Source organism: Malaclemys terrapin, chromosome 1 (genome assembly GCF_027887155.1).
Source record: "Malaclemys terrapin pileata isolate rMalTer1 chromosome 1, rMalTer1.hap1, whole genome shotgun sequence".
In the NCBI taxonomy this organism is placed as follows: domain Eukaryota; kingdom Metazoa; phylum Chordata; order Testudines; family Emydidae; genus Malaclemys; species Malaclemys terrapin.
In genome coordinates this window covers 289239920-289263761 of record NC_071505.1, presented here as the reverse complement: position 1 = coordinate 289263761, position 23842 = coordinate 289239920, and positions in this window count along the sequence as shown.

The window sequence follows — 23842 nt, the reverse complement described above, 5'->3', positions numbered from 1 at the left end:
GATTTGATTTTATGTGTTTTATTTATATAGTTATAGTAGTTATTTAATTTAGTTAAAACAATTTGCAATTGGAGAATTGTGTGGACTGATGGTTCTTCCGCAGATATCAGGGTCTAGAATTATGAGAACTCCAGAATAGATAAGAGACAGCTAATGGTTCATAGAACCTGCCCACTATAGTCCCCAGAATTAAGTTGTCTCTTTGTTTGCAAGCCTTGTGACACTCCACAAACATGTGTGGTTTATTCCCTGGCTGAGCCCTAGGATAAACCATACATATGCTTGTTTCCTGGAGCATACTTTCCAGACTAACATTCACAAATGCTTGAGTTAATTGATTGCTAACTAGTTTGAGTAAAACAAAACCTCTAGTCTATAGTATTTAGGGTGTTTTCACCTGAGATGTTTTTCTACTGAAGGGAGTTTCCCTTCTTGTACTTAAAAATCAGAAGTAGCTCTTGGTCTGTTCAGTTGGTTTAACAAGAGGCTGAGATGGAATACAAAATGTAGTGAGGTGAAGAGCTGTGTCTCAGCACAAGCAGTGCCGGGTTTACAATGGCACCAGTGGCTCCACGGAGCTGGGCCCATGCTCAGAAGGGGCTCCAGCCTGCTCCACTTGCACTGCGCCCCGAGACGCCACTGGATCCTATGGCTGGAGTGATTCCCAGCCCTGGGACCAGCCCTGGCTGCACCACCAGCTCAGTCTGGCAGACACAGTCACCTCCTAGAGGGCTGGTGAGTGCGGCTGGGAGGCAGGGTGTGGAGGAGTGGGTCTCTGGGAGGTCTGGGGGGTGCTGGGCTGTGAGGTGGCGGGGAAGATGTGTGTGTGTGTGTGTGTGTGTGTGATGAGGCACTAGGGAGTGGGGGTTCTGTGGGGGTTGCTGGGCAGTTGTGGTGGGTCTGCGGGCAGGGGAGCATTGGGCATTTGTGAGGGCAGTCTGGGGGGGGGGCGCTGGGCATAGTGGGTCTGGAGAGGCACTGGCCATAGGGAGTCAGGGGGTGTTGGGTGGAGGGGCTGTGTGGCGTGGCATGGGTCTGATCCCGAGGGGAAGGGACATGCTGGCAGCACTGTGCATCTGGCAACTGTACTTTGTAAATAGTGCCCTTGCACTGGGCTGGGTGAAGCAGGGCCGCCCCTGCCATACCATGCCCCATTGCCCCTGGCTGGCCACTCGCTCTGGGGACTGACCTCCCCGTACCATGCTCCATTGCCTCCATGGGGGCCCACAAATACATTTGGCGCCAGGCCCACAAAAGATTAATCCAGCCCACACAAGCACCTCCGGAATGCTTGATTGAAGCATTCATGCATTGATGAAGTTTAAGTAAATAAATTAAAGCATGTTTTTTCTCTCATTGCCCATTTTAAAGGAATCCCAGTGGGGGCTTTTGTTTTTCTTGTGTTTTCAGTAGCTATCCCAAAATAGCAAACTTACACTGCTGGGTAAGCATTGTTTTCCCCATTGTATGCATGGAATAACTGAGTCTCAGCAAAGTATGGTGATTGCACCAAGACTCATCAGAAATAAAGACCACTTTCCCTTGATTCCCATGTCCCTTAGGCCACAGCAGCAACAAGCTAGACAAAAAATGTGCCCATATTTGGGAGATAGCACAGAAGTAAATTAAAAAGTAATTAATATTCATTATTGTACAGGCAAGAATGAAAATGTATAACTGATGTGTCTCAACCCCTTTGAAAATGACAAGGCGTAGTGTCTTCACTTAAAGCACATTTAAGCTGCTTTTAGAGGACTGTTTTTCATGTGCACAATTATTTAGATTTTTGTTAAAAATATCTGGGAAATTTACAAACATGTCACCTAGTGTTGGCACCGGTGAGAGTGGTTGTAAAATAGCATTTCCCGAAATTCAAATGGTGAAGAGAAAAATCAGGAGTCTGATGCTTAAATATACAGTGCTGTCATCATTGTATTATATTAAAATAACTTGCCTCCAGGAACTGCACAGTCTTTCTCCCTTTCAATCTGTCACTTCTCAAGAGTCTGTGACTTCAGTTAACTGCACCAGTAGCTTTCTAGCTATGGTAGTCTTACAGCAAGGAGGACACTTAAATAGAGGCTTCTCATGCACAGTGGGGGACTCATTAACTACTGAATGGATGCTGCAAACAAAGTATGATTAAGTTTCCTAGGGACTTAATGGGGCTCCACACAGCCTGAATGTTGAAGTAGAGTTATATCAAATAAATGATTCTCAATCATGTTTTTAAGACAGAACTGTCAGGCTCCTGGCAGAGTGAACTTTGTTTGCTTATGGATTATGATAATTTAATAAGCTGATCAGTGTCTTATTGCTGCCTCAATAATACTTTTAATGATGTCCAAACCATATAGCTATTAAAGCCATACTGTGTAATAGCAGCACAATGGAAAGTGGATTGAATAAGATGGAGATTGAAGTGGGGTAACATAGCAGTGGCAAAGTAAGTCCCTGACTATCAGAATGAGAAAGTTCAGCTCATTCTAAAGGCTGCGCCTTCTTTTCAACTTCTGCCTCCATGAAAGAGTCTGCTGGAACCCAATGACAGCAAATCATCGCTTTCCTTGGGATCTCAGGACATATTACTCTCTACCCTGACCCTTAATATATCTATTCCCCCTATCTACTGGGCATGTCCACCTCTCCAAGTAATGAACAATTTCTTAGACATGAGAGAACGCTCATGGGGTGGAATATTTACCCAACAGTGGGGAACTAGTCCCTGCCTAGGCATGAATCTATTTGCTATAACTGTGATTTGGAGAGTAGAGAGAGCCACCAGAAGGGAAATGTCTTTCCTTATCCAAAACATCTCCAATTTTGCCAAGATCATGAGCATAAGACAGCTTGTCCTGCCTCTTAAAATCTGCCCAGTGGCAAGCAGAAGTGAAGGAACCTGCTGTGATGGGATGTATAAATCCCATACTGGTGACAAAGGGGTTAAAGAACTGCTGTGGGCAAGGCTGGCCTCACCCCACTGGCCCTGTGTGACAGTCTACATGATTATGGTAACCGCTTTTACAGAATTATGATAAATCTTGTGCACAGTATGCCTTGTGAGGTATCATTGGAAAAGTTCTAATCTAAGCATCGCTATTCTGCTAAAATGTGTGCATCATCATTGTATATGAAGTTATGAATTTTTGCCATATGTTTGTTGCTGAAACACGTGAGTCTGGAGAATGTTCAGAGACCAGACCCTCAGAGGTAACAAAGGACAGTGAACAAATGCCTTACATGTCAAGCCTCAGATACACAAAAGGTGTGAGCAAAAGATTTGCAATTCACCTGAGAGAGAGTACAAATTTTAGGTGCACCACAGACTGAGTGTCTGCACTTGGGGGGTGGGGGCTATTCTTGAATGTAAGGAGGAGAGTATAAATAAGGGACAATGACATCACAACTTCACCTCTCCTCTACCACCTACACTGAAGGCAATAAAAGTGTTTGGAAGACAAAGAAATATTTGAACTGGTGGGAGTGGTCCTAGATTTCCAATTAGCACATACTGCTGTAACCTTTTGGGTAAGAGGAACCTTATTGGTTCAAATTTGACATAGCCTGATAAAGTTTAGGATATAGCTTGTGGTTTTTATCTTTTTGGAACCAGTTCTGACCTATGACTATATCACTTAAAACCTATCTTCCTGTAGTTAAACTTATTTTAATGTGTTATTTAAGCCAGTGCGTTTTTACATAACATAAGAACGGCCATTCTGGGTCAGACCAAAGGTCCATCTAGCCCAGTATCCTGTCTTCTGACAGTGGCCAATGCCAGGTGCCCCAGAAGGAATGAACAGAACAGGTAATCATCAAGTGATCCATTCCCTGTCACCCATTCTGGCAAACAGGCTAGGGACACCATCCCTGCCCATCCTGGCTAATAGCCATTGATGGACCTATGCTCCATGGATTTATCTAATTCTTTTTTGAACTCTGTTATAGTCTTGGCCTTCACAACATCCTTTGGCAAGGAGTTCCACAGGTTGACTGTGTATTGTGTGAAGAAATACTTCCTTTTGTTTGTTTTAAATGTGCTGCCTATTCATTTCATTTGGTGACCCCTAATTTTTGTGTTACGAGAAGGAGTAAATAACACTTCCTTATTTACTTTCTTCACATCAGTCATGATTTTATAGACCTCTATCATATCACATATTGACTGAAGTTTGGTGAATCTACTCAGATTATGAAGGCTGGGGCATATTCAGACCCTTTGATGGTATGATGAACTTATTAGTGAGCTTACTCTGATCAAGGGAGTCTTGAGCAGTGTAAGATACACATTTCTGGGTTGCAAGGCTGTGGTCGGGGGGATTTGCGGGTGTCTTCCTGTATACAGTTGATGAGTGGCTGTGAAAGCCTTCATGTAACTTTGGGTGTGCTTTCACATAGCTGTGTGAGAGCAAAACCTGAAAGGGCTGCTTGTCACTAGCAGAGCAGTATAAGAGCTACCCTGAGCTAGAGTGCTAAGGGGGCGCAGTAATTCCAGAATCCAGGTTGTACGCCGGGGCATGTCACATCCTGTCATTCTTGTCAGGGGTGAATCAAGGATTTAAAGAGCAGGAAGTTTCAGTCAGCTGCTGGGCAGCTCTGGGGGAGAGCTGGCAGATGCTCTGTAGTTCCCAAGAGAGACTCATAGAGGGCTTCAGAGAAGCTGCCCTCAGGAAGGTCATACCGATCTTACTGGCCAGCTGGGACAGGTTTGGCAAGCCCCAAGGCAAGCTGCCAAGGCAAGCTCTGGGTGCTGCTGTCCTCAACCTGTCCCAGGGTTAGAGAATCAGGGAACTATACTAAAGGAATAGGGCTCTGGGAGTCAGGAGCCCCATCCTCTTCAAATAGCAGTAGACTATTTGGCTCTGAGACTCCTGTTTATACAGCTGGGGGTGCCCTACAAGTTTTGCAGAACCCTAGCAGTAGGAGGGGTAGTATCTATTTCAAGATGTGATGGGGCACAGGAGCAACCATGAAGATCTATGGGATTGTTCTTCTGCTCAAAGCCTGGGTAGACAGGAGGGACCTGCAGGTGGAGAACATCTGAAGGAGGAAACTTGCTGGGAAAGTGATGGCCTTTTTTAGTTGCATGAGAGAGATAAGAGTCCAACTCTTCCTAGGCTGCATCCTCATCCACCAGCAGATGTCCCCACCCCCTGTAAAATAATATCCCAGGTCCCTGAACCTGCTTCCCCATGCTGGTGAACCCCACTTCCTCCTCTTTACTCTGACATCAATGAACTTTGGATCAGGCCCCAAGTTTTCATATGTAAAATCAGGACCATAAATTATGAAATGACAACAGCAGATGCATCCGCCTCCTCTTCAGATGTGGAGGAAAGGATGTGTGTTACACAAGCACCAACGCACAACCATATAGCTGGTTTAAAACTTTTAAATGTTTTTTTTAATGTATTTTTTTCTTAGAAAATTCTGATTTCACAGACCTCCACCCATTTTTTAAAAAAATGAAAACGTCAATCAACCAGCTGGATGGAATTAAAAAATGTTGAAATGTCAACAATAAAATATAAAATTTCCAGAAATGACTAATATTTTTTACTCTTTTTTTTTTTTAAACCAGCTCTCCATAAACACATGTTCCTGCTGCTGGTAAAAAAAGTATTGTTCTATACCCCAAGGCTTATAAATAAAATTGCAGAACTCGGAGACCAGCAGCAGTGTCAATGTTATCATGTCTGCAGAGGATCACAGCTCCATTCTTCCCAGAGCTGATCCCCTCCTTAGTGAAAGGATTAATGTGGCTTGGTTTGTTAAACTAGGCTAATATGCTATCCTTCCTACAGCAGCCTGCAGGGCTTGGTGAACCCATCAATTGTATACCTGAAACCACCACTGACCTCAGCTGCTAGGATTATTGGCTCCCTGGTGTTCAAGAGAATATGCAGCAATTTCCCACCACCTAAGAAATACTGTAAAACATGTTTTAAAAGTGTCCTAATCCTGTCTGCTGAACGCCTCCTTCCTCAATAAACTGCTCCCACCCTCAATGAGACAATCAAAGCACCAGGGAGTTGGTCAAACCTTCCACCTCTTTTGACAGTTACATTTACTGGAGACTTTCCTTTAGTACCAGCTGTCTCTGGTTTTGGAAAAGGTGTCTCGGAGTTCTAGTCTTGATGCTACCAGAAAGTTCTAGGTCACTGTGCAATGTAGTGACAGCTGTGAAGTTCCTAAGTGGTCACAGATCTGTTATAATACAGTGAACGATGGACCTAATACATGATCTCCGTCTAAGCTGCAGAATCCTACGTTAATCAATGGCCCCGTACCACTTTACAGAAACTTCCAATAAAAAGGTTTCAGAGTAACAGCCGTGTTAGTCTGCTCTAATAAATTTGTTAGTCTCTAAGGTGCCACAAGTACTCCTGTTCTTCTTTTTCCAATAAAAAAACTCAGCAAATTGTTGTTTCACATTCTCCACTTCTGCATACATTGGGCACTGCCTTTTCCTTGTTCCGGGCATGACCAGTCATTCCAGAGAGCAGCAGTCAAAACCAAGGGTAACAGCCTCAAGTTCGGGAGCTTGCTTTAACTGAGTTTGAAACTCTTTTGAACACTTTGCTGCAGGTCTAGTTTCTCAAGCTACTAAAGTTAAAATAAAATTGAAATGAGTGGAGAAAACGTGTGTGCGCATGTGTGTGAACTTGTGATGTTTCCTACATGTATAAAAGAAATATATGGACAGAGATGGAGGGTATCAAACATATTTGAATGACTAGATCACTATTATTCCAGAAAATTCTAACTAGTAAATAAAGAAGTTTCTGTCATTAAAACACAAGCAAGAAGACAGCTAAAGAGGCAGCAAGTTGAAGGATAAATGAATGAATATATATATATATATATATATATATATATTGTGCGAAGCAATGATGAATCAAATCTTTACTTTCCCTGTTTATGTCTGATGGCCCAGAATTATTTGACAGCACTCCAATTGTATGATAAACTGGAATGCGGGTTACATCATTACAAGCCTCCTGCCAATGGCCAAATTCCCATAACTTGTTACGTGACTGCAGTGTTAATCCATAACTAATTATTGTATCAATTTTATACTTTTTTGCAAAACATATCCATCTATGTAAAAGATTGTAATGAGTGTGAACGTAGTCTCAATAAGATACTATTACTTCTGTCACATAGAGACAACTATATAATGACCTGCATAATATAGACTGAAGAAAATGTTAGCCTGCATATTTGAAACCATTATATACATTTCCACCTCGTTAAAGAGCCACTGGAGCTACGTAGCATGCTTAGGCTGGAGATGAGATGGCAGAGTATAGAGATTTCATAATCTAATTTTCTACTATTAAAGAGCTGCAGCTGAACAAAACCAATAGAATTGTGCTTGCCGGCTAAACAGTTACAAATAAGAAAACTCATTCAAAATAGTAGTGCTATGAAAACACACTTTGTTCATTCTCATTGTAACCAGACTTGGGTACCAGTCACTTTGGACGTGCTAAAGATGTGTTTTCATGAATGGGTTATGCTAGGCTTTAATAGAAGTATGGATCAAAATATGGCAGAGTGATTCCAAGAAGAAGGTTACAGTGCTTTTCAAATAAGGGCATGCTGCACAAGTTTCCAAGATAACTAAAAATATACAGTGTTCATAAAAAAATTGGATTCATTCTAAAATGTAGAGATGGGAGTAAACAAAAGCCTCAAATTCAAATGTTATATTTTTATAATAGTGTGAAACTCAAACCCATGATCCAAATATTCCTTGCTTATAAAGGGCACACTTCTGCCACTCTAGCATTAAGAAACAACTTGCCTCCCATGAGAAGTCCCATTGGAACTAGTGGAACTACTTGTGGAGTAGTGGAACTACTTGTGGAGTAAAGTACTACTTAAACTGAGTAAGTGGGGATAGCATCTGGTCCCAAATAAACACTGCAGGTGAGATCCCCACTGCTGCTCCCATCCCTATGTGCCAGGTAAAAGAAGTGGGGCAGTGTAAAGGGACCCCAAAAGCCTGATATGTTTGCCAGGAGCAGGATCCTCCCAGCACAGACACTGTGGAAGTCAGCCTTGTAAGTCCTGCTATCAGGATCTACTGTGAACAGCACTGCAGAAATTCCAAGCAGCACTATGGTCCATAGCGCAACCCAGAGGGGCTGTCATAACTTAGATAGGCTTCTAGAGCTCCCTAAATTATGTTGGGGTCTTCTTCAGTCTCAGGAACAGATCAGGATCAGTAGGACACAAAGGTGGCAGAAAGCCACTGTATCTTCCCCTCTCCCTGTGAGTTCTGTGTTATGTGTCATAGGGTGTGTTTATACAAAAAAAGATGTGTTCTTAACTCAGGTTAGTTCACTTGCACTAGCTCATTTGAACTAAAATAGCAACGAAGACATGGTGACTTGGCTTTTGATTTGGAATAGCAGCTTGAGTTCAACTCCAGGCTCACCTGTATGCTTTAGTTTAACTCAAGCTACTAACTTTAGTTAAAAGCTGAGTTGCTGTGCTTTCACTGCTATCTTCCCTCAGGTTAGCTAATTCACATTAAGAATGCACCTTCTTTTGCAGTGTAGACATACCCATGCCCACAGACTGTCACCCTGCATTATTATAGACACCTTACAGGCTCTGTTTGCACTGAGATTTGGACATAAAGGAGGGAGTATGTCTTTTTTATAGTGTATCTCCAAATTTACAGCATACATTTGTAGAGTACAGTATGAATTATCTGAGAATTTACAAATTATTCTGTTAATTGTGTAAGAAGTATCTTAGATGGCCTGCAGGTTTTTGTGTGTGACTCTAACAGTTCCCTAGCAAAGAAATGGCTGGAGTCAGAAACTTAAAAAATGGACTGGTATGTCAATAGATTTTCAGGTAAGGAAGACTGGAAAAAGAGTATCCCCCTAGCTGTAGGCCAGTGGTTTTCAACTTTTTATTCATTTGTGGTCCCCTAAAAAATTTCAGATGAACTAGAGTGGTAACAGATATAGCCAACTTTGCTTGCCAATACCTCCTCTACTGATGATATTAGAGGCACTGGGTGAAATCCTGGTTCTGCTGAAGTCAATGGGAATTTTGTCATTCTCACACCTTCATTTGAAATTTCTTTAGGGATCCACAAATGAAACATTGATTTCAGTAGGGTCAGGATTTCACCCGTGATGTCTATCATCAGGTAAAAACAGAGCCTAGTGGCTATCTGATCACCTTATGTCATCTGCCAGTTGGCACCAAGGAGCTCTGGGCTCACACAAGATCACTGTAGTTGTATCTGTTAAAACACAGGCAGTGCTATCATAAAACTACAGGCAAGTTCCAACTCCGTCACTTAGCTACAGGAGCAAAGCATCCATAAATGGAAGGAACAGTAAATGTCTATAATATTACTATATTGGATCTGTTGGTGGTGTTGTCGCTTGACAATATGGGCCACTGAAAACTTTAGGTCAACACACTTCCAAATTAGTGTTGACTTTTGCAAAGAACCTGTCAAATTGACCCTCATTTTAACTTTGGTTGCAGTTGCTTAGTTTCATAATTTTATTAGATTAACTGAGGTTGTAGAAAGTTCAGTGCCAACCCTTTTTATTTCACACAAAGTTGCTGTCAGGTTCCTTCCCCACTCTGAACTCTAGGGTACAGACGTGGGGACCCGCATGAAAGACTCCCTAAACTTATTTTTACCAGCTTAGGTTAAAACTCCCCAAGGCACAATTTCTCTCTTATACCTTGGATTAAGTAATGCTGCCACCACCAAGTGATTTAAACAAACATTTGGGGAGGGCCACTTGGAGCCCTACCTTCCCCAAATATCCCCCCAAACCCCTACACCCCTTTTTGTGGGCAGTCTTGAGAATAATCCCCCAAGCCCCTACACCCCCTTTCCTGGGGAGGCTTGAGAATAATATTCTCACCAATTGGTACAGGTGAACACAGACCCAAACCCTTGGATCTTAAAACAATGAAGAATCAATCAGGTTCTTAAAAGAAGAATTTTAATTAAAGAAAAGGTAAAAGAATTACCTCTGTAAAATTGGGATGGTAAGTGAGAATGTTGTGGAAGATGAGAAACTACAGATTCTGAAGGAGACTGTATATCTTCTGTTGTGTTCCAACCTTTTATGACATTCAGAATATTGAAAATATATGGATAAAGTTGGTGGAAAATAATGACAGCATCATGTTGATCAATCTATTTAATGTCAGTAAATGAGCAGAGCTATTTACTTGCAATGTGATCAGAAATGATATTCTAGACATGATACTCCAGACAGGTAACTCTCTAGGTGGAGCTATTGATGAAGGGATTATTTTTGCAGATGTACCCCAATAGGTATGAATTGCCCTACGTTACAAGGTTAGATTTATTGATTATAGTGGACACACAGTGCATCTTGGTGCTTATAGCAAATGAGTGCCTAAGATGCAGAAAGACATCAACTCATGCATCCTTAGATACGCATATTTCACAGTTCAATCAATGTTTTGCTGGTACGCCTGTCCAGTCATATAATGGATTTCTGTGCCCTGTATGAAGTTCTCTCTTATATTATTATTGCATAAATACTTTAAGTAAATGGTCATTTGTTCCTTTTTGACTTTGCCCATTGTTTCATGTGCAAACACACTCACTAATTTTGAACCGTTGATGCAGTTCATAAGCACATTTATTATTTCTTGACTGGTACATTCAATCAACTGATCTTTGAATAGTTTTGCTTGTGTGCTGCACATTTTTGAGACCGTATTTTAGACAATTCTTCTACTTCTTGTCACCAGATTCAACAACTGCATGAAAAATCTCAAGCATGTGTCTATCATTCTGAGCTAAGTCATATTCTAAGACAGGACCACTAATGAGATGAATGAGGGGAGTCCATACCTCCCACACAGCTATTGTTTCAGGCTGTCTGCAACAGACTCAGCACAGCATCAGTTTCAATAAGGGTCAAGTTTGGAAGGTTTCCTTTGTTATGGTGGGGGCTAGAAATTTTTTTTTAATATACAGTTCGATTCTGCAGATGCTAATGAACTGCATGGGGGCAGAGGCAGCAGACCCCCAGTCTCTCTCCACACTGCATATTAAGGTGCTAAATCTTGTGTCAGAATTGTTCATGTAATGGTAGCACGTGATTTCCTCAGTTTTTAATGGTTGTGTTTTTTAGTGATGGGATTAATGATATGTCTTACTTTGAATTACATTGAGCCACCTTAACTATAAGCTAATGAAGTTTTTTGTAGTATCATTGACTTTTCTCCGTAAGCTCTCAAGAAGGTCATCGGGTTCTATGATTCCTGAAAAAACCCAAGATATGTTTACTGTACCTACCTTCATATGAAACCCTCATGACCTTCTTATGTTATGATAACATTTCTTTGCAATCACACACACATTGCAGAATAAAGTCCATTTCGATATATATCTCAAAATGAACAAGTGCATGGAAGTCACTTCTTAAAATTTCATTCAGTGGGCCAAAGCTTGCAATTAACTTCAGAAGAAATTTCAACTGAATAATAGCTGTATGATCAGATCCGATATAAATTTGTTTGCCCTTAAAACACTATAAGGCAGATTTTTGAAGGTATTTAGAAGCCTAAAGATGCAGCTAATTGCCTAGCAGGATTTCCAAAGGGGGGGTCTCAGTGTGAGTTAGGTGTTTAGCTGCTTTTGAAAATCCCACTGGGTGCCTATCAGCATTTTGAGGTGCTTAAATTCCTTTAAAAATCTGCCCCTATGGGCCTAATTCTCATCTACAATCAGTGTAGGGGGTCTTTACCCACTTTAAAGCCCCTTTACACTGCCAGCGTGTACAGGGACCAGAGTGTACATTAGAATCAGATCCTGAAGGAGTTGGCTTCATCTTGTGTCCTCATCTGAAGCCAGCCTGAACAAAGGGCAGTTGTGGTTTGATAACCTTGTTGATGCACATTAGAATCAGTCACTCCATAAGCTTGTATGTGACGCGGGAGAGAAATGAATCAGTCACTGTTAGGATCTTCCAGCACTTTTCCTGGTTTTGAAATGGCTGTGACCTTTGCCCTGCACCAGATTTTTGGGATGCAGTTGTCCTGGAAACATGGTTGAGGAACCAAAGCAACCAGCTTTTGGGAGTAGGTGAAGTAGGAACTCTATATGCGTATAATCCAGGCTTGGAGTCTTTCTTGTTTTCATAAGCATTATGGCCTAGTACAGCTCTTTGTCTGAAAAAGGAGCTATTGGTTTGAATCCACACTAGAAGCCTGCCATTTCTCTATAATCTCAGTTTTGACCACATGGCTGAAAGAATTACCCAAGTTCTGTGTATGGCCATTAGCCACTGGACTAATGGCCATACTGGAATGCAGCGACTGGAAATTCTACAGTCTAACGCAGTGACTGGAAATTCTTCTTTTGCTGAGGCTGGAATCTCCAGAAAGTCTTTTCACAGTTTGCCAGGCTTTCTGGCTTGAATGACTAAAGTCTATCTTTTGAAACCCTCTCCACTGGTTGCACTTGGGTTTGATCTCGCAGTTGAATGAGATCCTTGCTCTTATTAATGGCTTCCTTTATGTTATCAGCAGATTTGAATTCCTGGCAGAATGTAACTGCCTCTGATGACCAGCCAGGGATATACTATCAGCAATAGCCTATAGGGATAGATTTCTTAGCAGCAGCCTGAACTAATCTTCAGAAAATTTGGTAGGAGATATTTATATTGACTGGACATGTCAAGTCCAACTCAGCCACTTTTGCTGAGAGATGTCTCTGGTTCTGGTTGAAAGACGTCCCACTGACTGAACTTTCAGAAAATTCCACCTTGCCTTCTGTAAGCTGTTCGTTATTGATATCTGGAGGCCTGTGGTGATCAAAGACAGCTGATGTTGAGATTTTACGGCTACTGGTGGCAGTTGCTTGTAAGATGAAAAGGTGATGTGGGGTGAAGAGTCAATTGCTTATCTACTATTGTGAAAACTTGGCATTTGCTTTGGGTTATAGAGGAGCGGTAGGTCAGCAACGAATGCCCATTCCATTAGACTTTCCTGCATTGTGGTCAGGGTATCCCCAATTGACATGGTGGGAATTGAAGTTGCCATAGTAGATAGAAGGACATGGAAAGGTGGACAGAAGAGGGATTGGCCAGTTATCTGATGGAGACTTGTGAACATTAATCAGCATAAACGCATTCACTTTTATTGTCTGCCAGTCTATGATGTCATTTGGATCAGATGTTGATAGAGTGACAGTGGACAGCCCCTCTTGACGATAAGATGCCATGTGATGGTGATGAGCCTGGATGGTGTAGCCTAGAGCTGAGAGCTGCAAGTCAGTGGTGGAGTGCATTTCCTGAAGAAAGACAATGTGTTCTTCACGGCTTGTTACTAGCTGGAGAAGGCCCTGAAAGGGGCTCTGTTGTGGGGCATGCGTGCCCCGTCCCCTTTTGAGATGGGGCAAGGGTTGCTATAGCCCCACAGCCAAATCTACATGACCACTCTGTGTCTCGGGGTAGTGTGGTCTAGCAGCCAAAGTAAATATAGTTGCCCTCTCTAACAGCCAGAGTCAATATAGCCACCCCTCTGTCAGGGCAGGGTAGCCTAAAAGCCAGAGTCAATAGAGTCACACTTTCTGCCAGGGCTGTGTGGCCTACGGGCCAAAGTCAATAGGATTGGTGAGGTGGGCCGCTGCCCCAGTGTCATCAGCAACCAGGGTAGGGGGACCTGGGCCCTCTCTCTCCACCGTTCACAACCCAGGGCCTGACTGTGGTGGGATTGCCCTCCACCTAGCTCATTTGGGATCCTGCTCAAACATGCCAAGCTAGTCTCTAGTTCTATAAACAATTCCCCACAAAGTTTCCCTGGGTCACTTCTTACCCATTTCTCCGCAGTGTGCCATCTTGGGGTTCCCACAGTCACTCCTAATTCTGGGGCACCTGGACTATGGGGTTCATTGATCATCACCGTCTGGCTGGCCTCCACATCCCAAAGTGCCAGCGGTCCTTCTGCAGGAGCATGCAGAGCACCTCCTTCCTCTCTGGCGGTCAGCCCTGAGTGAGTTGGGCTGCTCCCTTTTATACCTTGTCTCCAGTTGGAGCATGCCCACCAGGGTCAAGGGGATGTCATCTTCTTGGCCCAAAGAGAGGAGTTAATCCCTGAAGTCCCAGTGCGGGGTATGTGTGCCCCATCACAGGCCCCCTTGGCAGATGGCCCTTTTGGGCTGATTGACTTCCTGAATGTGAGCCTGTGTTCTGCACTTTGTCTGCTTCCATTTTACTTTTTTATGCTACTCAGAGGGGATGCCATGAGAAAGCAGTAGACATGTCCCCCCAAGTCATTCACCTCACACAAGACATCAGTTAGATTCCCGTGGCTGGTCCTTGCCAGCTGACATGGGCTCATGGGGCTCTGGCTAAGGGGCTGTTTCATTGCAGTTTAGATATCCGGGCTTGGGCTGGCGACTGGGCTTTAGGACCATGTAAGGTGGGAGGGTCTCAGAGCTTGGGCTGCAGCCCAAGCCTGGAAGTCTACACAGCAATGAAACAGACCCATAGTCCGTGGGCCAGTTGTGGGTTTTTATTTGCAGTGTAGATGTATCAAAGATACCTTCAAGAAGGGCAAGAAAATTAGGGCTGTGCTGGTGGATCTAGCAGCTGGATATGATACTGTCTGGCATGTGGGGCTGATGACCAAGTTGTGGCAGGTTATTCTCTCTAACCCATGGTGTGGTTCATCTCGGAAACAATAATGAATTGGAGCTTCATCCTGCAAGCTGTAGACAAAGTCAGCAAGCATTGGCGTCTCCATAATGGACTCCTGCAAGGATCCATTCTAACTATTCTTCTCTTGAACATATATACTTTATTCATAGATTCATAGATTATAGGACTGGAAGGGACCTCGAGAGGTCATCGAGTCCAGTCCCCTGCCCGCATGGCAGGACCAAATACTGTCTAGACCATCCCTGATAGACATTTATCTAACCTACTCTTAAATATCTCCAGAGACGGAGATTCCACAACCTCCCTAGGCAATTTGTTCCAGTGTTTAACCACCCTGACAGTTAGGAACTTTTTCCTAATGTCCAACCTAGACCTCCCTTGCTGCAGTTTAAACCCATTGTTTCTGGTTCTATCCTTAGAGGCTAAGGTGAACAAGTTCTCTCCCTCCTCCTTATGACACCCTTTTAGATACCTGAAAACTGCTATCATGTCCCCTCTCAGTCTTCTCTTTTCCAAACTAAACAAACCCAGTTCTTTCAGCCTTCCTTCATAGGTCATGTTCTCAAGACCTTTAATCATTCTTGTTGCTCTTCTTTGGACCCTTTCCAATTTCTCCACATCTTTTTGGACCTTTCAACAACTAAGGCTGCTAAGTATGTATATGCAGATGATATCTCTCTCACTGATGTGGGTAAAAATCTCTACAACACTAAAGGATGACACAGCTAGGACATGAATCCTCTGACCACTTACCTTCATCAGTGGTGACTTACATTAAATGAGTCTAAGATGGTGGCCACAACCTTCCATCTGAACAGTTTCCTGGCCAATCAACCCTTACAATCTGTGTTCAGGATTGTTCATTCCCTTTCCAGACAGTTGACACTTATTTAGGAGTCAAACTAAATTGCAGTCTAACATATTGGTCCCAGGTAGAATACTTTCAGAAAAAGATCACTTCTCACACTGCCTTGATCCAGAAGCTAACAGGAACCTCCTGGGGAGCAGAGGCAAATGTTTTACGAACTTCAGTCCTGGTGCTGGTACTCACTCCTCTGGAACATTGTACAGCAGTTTGCAGCAGAAGTGGGTATATGCACCTTGTTGATTCGGAGCTGAATGCAGTTGCGTGGCTGCCTGACCCACACATTAACATCTAATTTATATGTGTTGGCTCATATAGCTCCCTCAAAACTTCAACAAGGTGCCATTACCCTTCAAACTGCATGGAGGGCAGTGATGGATGTAAACAACCTGTGGCACACAAGGCTGACTGTGGTTTCAATGGATGAAAATAAGCAGCACATACTTCCTATCAGAAGATCTGCCTGCAAACATCTATTTCTGCAGTTTCTGCTGATTTGCCATGATGACTGATTTTGTGACATCTTTTTGAGGTGGCCATTCGTGCAGTCATGTCCAGTGCTGCTGGCCCAGGGTCAATCTTGGATGAACATTGGTATATCAGGGCCAACAGCTATGTCCTCTCAGAGTGGCAGCAACTCTGGAATAGAGATACAGGTGTGCTGATGAATTTCAGAAGCCCTAACTTACACCCACCTGTTTGCTATGTGAGATGCAGATCCTGGACTAGGTTCAACAGACTGTTGTCTGGAACAGCCAGAGCAGCTGCCACAATGCAGAAATTTGGCTTGGCCCAATCCACATAAACAGTCAAACATGCGGTGGAGAAGTGCACAATTAGAAGATGGAAGGGTGGACTGAAACACCTTGCTACTCTCAGTGATGCAGCAATTAGATGGCTGAACAATCTAGATACTGACATGTGACGCATACCAAAGAGGAAGTCTCTGCATGTTCACTTAGTCTTACTGGAAAGATTTTTCTGTTTGGAAAATGTATTTATCCACTTCTAGATTAAATATGAAATCCTGTAAAGTCATATATAATGAGTATAATATTATTTTCATTATTGTTATGCAGAAATGCAGAGATCCTTTCACAGGTATTTGTCTTCATGAATGAATATGATACAAAATATAGCAAAGTATATTAGTGTTTTTTAAAAAAGCAGACAATTAAAACGGTCAATATTTTGTAGCTATTCAATGTTCCCAGAAGTTTGGACAAGAAGAGAACGGGGTGAGACAAAAGAGGAAAGAACAGAATAGACTAAACTAAGGGAAAAAGTAGAGATGAGGAGCCATTCTCATCTTTATCTTAGATTATATCTTTAATAAATGAACATGAAAATTTATATGCCTAATCAGCGCATAGCTGCCCAGATGTGCATAGAGTTGCAGGATTCTAGGCCTTCTATATCCATTCCAAAATGGACAAATATCTCCCCAAGTAGGCAGCAGCAAAAGATATTTTGATAAATATTTGAATGCGATTTTCTACTGCATGGCTAGTCTAGAAAACAGTCACTAGATGGCAGTGAGTCTGCATATCTGGACTATAAACTAGATCTTGTAAAGGAAAATCTGCACAATTTCTTCCATAAAAATTGGTACCAGTAGGTGGCATATTTGGGCTATGAAAAAAACAAAGTCTTTAAGGTTCAGTGTAGTCTCCTGCAAAATTATTGTCCTTTCTCCTTCTAGAGCATTATATGTTAAAAAATAAGATTATGATCTGAATAAAAAGGTCTGATATAATTTTAAAATATGGAACACAAATATTTTAAATAATCAAAAGTGTACTAGAAAGTGAGAGCCTATTAAAGCCATCAATAAAAGGGAATAAAAGAATAATTGATCAATTACTTGATCAATTTAGGAACACAATTACTCATAGACTCATATACTTAAGATCAGAAGGGACCATTATGATCTAGTCTAACCTCCTGCAGATTGCAGGTCACAGAACCTCACCCATCCACTTCTGTAATATACCCCTAAGCTCTGGCTGAGTTATTGAAGTCTTCAAATCATGGTTTAAAGACTTCAAGTTACAGCGAATTCACCAGTTACTCCTGGGGGAATTCTGCACCTAAAAATTCTGTGCACAATATTTTAAAATTCTGCATATTTTATTTGTCAAAATAACACAATTTAATCACACCAGTTTCAAATATTTGTTGTCATTTATTTCAAAATACCTGTCAGCAAGTATGTCTGTAACAATACAGACAACAAAAAAGATTCAGGAAATGTTTTTTGACATATAGATTCCTTACTAGGCATATTAATAAGAACTCTGAGTAATAATTCATTTAAACTACAATACAGAGCTATATTTCCTGCACCCCTCAGAAGCAGTGCAAAGGCTTGCGGGAGTCACGGGTAACAGAAGAGCTGAGGGACAGGGAAGTAAATTGCTGGGAAGGAGCCTGGGTGTGAACTTGGAGGGTTATTGGGTATGGATGGGAGAAGTATGGAACAGGTTTTTTTGGGGGGGGGGGGTGAGGAGGGATTGTTAGGGAGCTTCCCTAACATGCAGACCCTGGCTGACCCCTAGCCTCTCCCATTCAGTCAGGCACATCTGCCCCTGTCTCCCTGTGTCCTTGCACCCCCATGTGTCCTTGCACTCCCAGTCCACATGTGTCCCTTCACCCCCACTCAGACACCCCTCCTCTATCTCCATGTGGCCCTGCACCTGCTCCCCCTGTCCCTATGTGGCTGTGTATCCCCTCTCCTGTCCCCATGTGTTTTCCTACCCCAGCCACTCCCCCGTCCTGATATGTCCCTGCACCCTCCCAGTGTGTTCCAGTGATTTTCTAGATGCCTAAAAGCTATGTGTTGTGAGACTGAGCATCATAATGCCTAAGTCCCTTTGAGGATGTGGTTCTAAGTGACTTGCACAATGTCACGCAATTCAGGGGCCAAATTCTGCTCTCAGTTATACCCTGTGCAAGCCAGCGAAGTCAATAGAGACTTGAGTGGTGTTTTCACCACTTCAGTTAGGTTGCAGTGCTGTAACTGAGAGTAGAACAGTATAGCATAGGTATTTGGTCTTGTGACAGAGACCCTCTATAGGCCTCCATAAGGAGGTGTGTGTAGAGGGGATAAGGGAAGGAACGTGCACCATGCATAATATGCCCATGCATGTTGCCTGTGCAGGATAAATACAATTCATAGAATCATAGACTTTAAGGTCAGAAGGGACCATTATTGATCATCTAGTCTGACCTCCTGCACAACGCAGGCTGCAGAATCTCACCCACCCACTCCTGTATCAAACCTATGTCTGAGCCATTGAAGCCCTCAAATCATGGTTTAAAGACTTCAAGGTGCAGAGAATCTTCCAGCAAGTGACCTGTGTTATAATTATACCTGCTATGCTAATCCCGTAAATTCCAGCCCAGGCAGTCCAATTCACTGACTCTGTATACATTTTCCTTGACTTTTCAGGTAAATGTTCCAGTCCCAAATTCTGGAGGCTTAGCCTGTGTTTTGTTCTATACATCACTGCTACAGGCAGTCAGAATGGGATAGCTCAGCTGTCTTTGCACATACTGCCTTTTAGCAGACTATGGTTCTGTTCTCGAGTTAGTCCTATCAGTTCATTAATGTGATTAATTGAACATGTGTACAGATGCAGTACACATGCTATTGATACTAGGGCACTAGATAATCTCTTCTATTTCTGTGACTAGGGGAAATCCAGTTCTAGTAGATCTGCCCCCGTGGGTAGTGCCAGCTCTGCAGCATTGTGCCCTGTTCCTTCACTGGAGCTGCACATGGTCAAGTTTCCCCAGCACTGGTGGGAGGAGGTGGTGGTGGAACCAGCTCTTCTTCATGGCCATTCTTGCTGAGCCTGCAGATTTTCAATCAGAAGTCCAGTTTGGAGTTAATCCTGCTTCAAGCAGCATTACCTTCCACTAGCCCCTCCTTGGCTCCTGTGAGGGACTCAGCAAAAGACATCTCATGGCTCATGAAGAAATTATGGCACCAGCAAGGACGGGGAGCCAGAAGAGGGGTGGCTGAGGATGGTTAGGCAAATCTCTCTGCATCTACCCTGCAGGACTCCTGTTCCCTTCCCTATGGATTCTCAGAGGGTAGAAAAAAATGGTACATATTCTTTCCTATGCCCCAAACTCACCCACCGGAGTAGAATGATTATTTGGAAATTCTGCAAGATTGGTGTCCTGGAGTTTTCTGATCCCTTTCTTCTCCATGGAGAGGGCTCAACTAGCCACTGACTAGTTTGGTTGGGTTCATATGAGGTCAGATCTAGACTTGTGAAAAATAAACGGGAAAAAAATATCTGGAGCTATTCACCCTGTGAATGTTGTAAGTGATGCCTGCTTTATTGATGGAGTTTTTAAGATCCTTGGTCTGTGGAGTTTACAGCTCTGAAGCTTTTAAGCTATTTGAACCAATTAGTATGCAATTTTACATGTACATTGCATTTATCTTCCCTGTGGTTTTAATCTGACCTGTGTCCATGCGGGTAGCAGCGGCTCATTGGAACACATTTTGCATGTCCATGTGCTGTTCAGTGAGCACTACTTACAGGGGGAAGACTGAGACCGGGTATATATAGATATAGGAAAGACAACTAAGGGTAGTGACACAGAGAAGGAGCACACGTTCAGAATGGAGTTGTGAAGAGTCCCTCAGCACAAGCAGCTTGGGCTTAAAGATTCACTGAGTCTGAAACTTTTATCAAAGTTAGATATGGGGCAGGCTGGGCTGGATTGTCCTCTCACCTACTCTAGTGTTATACCAGTTTAACGCCACTGACTTCAGTAAAGTAACTCCAGTGCACACGAGAGAAGAAAGGAGACCAAATTTTTTTTTCTCTGAATCTGGATAGCCACAAACATGTGGAAACTGGCCTTAATGGTACATTTTGATTCTGAGACTGGGTTTGCTGAAATAAGGCATATTGTTTAACTTGCACAATATTTTTCTTGTGTTTTGGTAAGGGTGAGACTACTCCCTTTGACCAGAACCATCTAGCCCCCTTAGAACACCTGGCTTCACTAGAGGAAATGTGCATATTATTTCCTTTCCTTTGTATTATACACCCGGCAATTTGGCACTATCATGCTAGCTTTCGTGGCCCTTGCATCAGTCAGTGTTTGAAACGATGCAAACGATAATAAGTGGACTTCTGAAACAAGCTGAAGTTGATTTTTAGCAGATGATACAGAGGCAGCCCGGAGAGTTGAGCACAGCCAGTCCACGTTCAAGGGGCAGATTCATCCCCGCACTGGTACAGAGCAAAGGGGAGGCAACTTGCACCTCCCCTATGCAGGGGCTGTCGAGCCATCTTGGCCCCGCTTCCAGTGCAGCCCAAGTTGGACTGCTGCTTCAGTAGCCCATATGGACCATTGCAAGTGCACAGAATCACTGGAGGAAGGTTCATCCTGGTCATGCACTCTCTTGGCCCTAATCCTGTTCCTCTGACCTGCCCCCAGCTTGCCCCAGAACATCCAACTCTGCACCTTTTGGCTTCTGAAAAGGTGTCCTAGAGCTGGTGGAAGGTAGTCACATGTGTTGTATGTCCCCTTTGTAGCAGCCTCGCTAGCGCAAAGGGACTGTAGGACAATGATGAAGGGGGTCCTTCTGCCTCCCTCCACAAACTTCCACAACAAGTAGAACAAACCTATCTCTTTAGGTCTTTACAATGGCCCCAATTGAAGATGCTAAAAGGAACGGAATTTGGGCTCAGTTTAATTCTTTGACAAACCTGGGATTCGCTCTAAATTTTTCAGCTGTAAGAAATCATTTTTTTAAACATCAAAAAGCAACTGTCTAAATCAAAGACTAATTGGCTGCCAAATTGCAGGTTTATACAACTCACTCATTGCTGCTTGTTTTGCTTTTTTACCAGAGCAAAAAAGCATCAGAAAATACTAGAAATTATTCTTGTTTTCTGTTAATAATAAAACATCTGATGCCAATCCATTTATATAAAAAACTCCCATTCCCTGGAGAGAGAACTGTCCACCATGAGGATATTTTTTACATATAGTTAGAGACCAATCATGCCTAGCTCTTATATAGGGCTTTCCATCAGTAGATCTCAAAGCACTTAACAAAAGAGGATGATATCATTATCCTCATTGTACAGATGGGGAAACTGAGGCACAGAGCAGTGACACAATTTACCCGAGATCATCCAGCAGGGGAGTGGCAGAGCTGGGACTATAACCCAGGTCGCCTGAGTCACAGTTCAGTGCTCTCCCTACTAGGTCACACTCCAACGAGGGGGCTGACAGTGGAAACTCTGACACAACCTTACCCATATTGCTGTGATCAGGAGGTTGAAAAAATTCCACAATCTTCTGTTACACGGATTGTTTTTTTCTTTTCTTAACAGCCCGCAAAACTCTTAAAAGGTGTTACTGGAAGCTCCTTAAATCAAAATACTGCAACTTCATAATGGGGATAGGAGCTTTATTGTACATGTCTGCACTGTGGTTCCTGTCCTGCCCCAACTAGCGTTAATGAGAACTACAAATGACTTCACTGGGGACACTATCTGGCCCCATATAAGCATTCACACCATGAATTGACTGATTACCCCAAACTATGAGGAAGCATGTATTGAGTTCATTGCTAACCCGAGATGGATTATTTAGGCCCAATCTCTTCTTGGTTGCTCCAAAGTCTCAGTCTGGAATTTGGAGAGGATATTCCAGGATGTAACAGGGTTCAGATCACATTCTCTTTTCTCTCTCTGTGACCATCACTTGTCCTGCCTCAAGCCCTCTTCTTGTAATCCTCTCAGTGGTATCATATACAGAAGACTACCATGATACAGCGATCTTGTTCTCCGTGTGACCCCGCAAAGATGCAACACTTCCCCTCACACCCTCACAGGAGTTTTATCTTGCTCTTTTGTTGCAATCTCAGTATATGAGTTCACACTTAAAATGAAGAATAAGCATTTCAGGCAAACCACAATTAAGCAATGGGAGTTTCCAGAAATGTATTCACCTAGACCTGCAGTTCCAGTCCTTTTCTTCTTCCCTAATGGTGCCCAGTGACCATTAGAGAGACAAGGTGCCAATATATTTTACTGGACCAACTTCTGAAATATATCATATGACATGCTGATAACTGATAGGCAGAGGGATGCAAATATAATTCCAAAATTTTTCCTCAGCATATTGCATCTTTGCTGTGTCAAAAATAAATTGCAGAATAAAAAGATGAAGGATGAATCCACCATTTTGTATCCTCACCTCTTAAAATAAAGGAGTAGTTTTAAAATGCATAAAAATGTTCTGCAATGATAAATTACACATTTATAACCCTATTTAGCCAAGTATTTTACCTTTGTAATTTTAAAACTGTCATTTTGACAAAAAATATAGATGAGCGAGTTGGCCTTTCACATTTAATGTTTTCTTTCCTATTTGCAATTCACCAAGTTCAGCTTTGATTAAAGAAGTGGTATAAATGGAATGCATAATGGTCAGCACTTGAAGAATACATTACTCTGACGCTGGAGGATAAGTTTTTTTTGTGAATAGATTTGGTTTCTTCACCTTAGAAACTTCTCGAGCATGAGCCCCACTGGTTTCTTTGCATCAAGTATGCATCTTGCTCTCAACGCCTAATGTACAAAGAGAAAGATACTTGATTTAAAGGGGAAGAGACAGAAGTCACAGTCTATTTTTTTTTTCAGAGCTACAGCAGATGAACCAGGGGTCGGCAACCCCTGGCATGCGGCTCGCCAGGGTAAGCACCCTGGTGGGCCAGGCCAGTTTGTTTACCTGCCGCGTCGGCAGGTTCTGCCGATTGCAGCTCCCACTGGCTGCAGTTCACCGTCCCAGGCCAACAGGGGCTGCGGGAAGCGGCACGGGTGAGGGATGTGCTGGCTGCGGCTTCCCGCCGCCCCCATTGGCCTGGGATGGCAAACCGAGGCCAGTAGGAGCTGCGATCGGCCGAACCTGCCGATGTAGCAGGTAAACAAACAGGGTGCTTACCCTGAGAGCCGCATGCCAGAGGTTGCCGACCCCTGGCTTAGTGCATCACACATCAAGGTAATGCTAGAATGTTTACAATGCATTTTCTTTTAGTGTTTGGACTCACCTAGGTTTACGTCCTGCTTTGTGACAACGTCAGTCTTCAAAAAGTGCTTTCCAAAAAGCTGGAGAAATACATTTAAATACATCAAATAATGTTTTTATACAAATTCAATTTACCATCACAGTGTCTTAGTTGGTAGATGTATTACAACCTCAGACTTGAGACATTAAATTATACAATGGAATGATGATC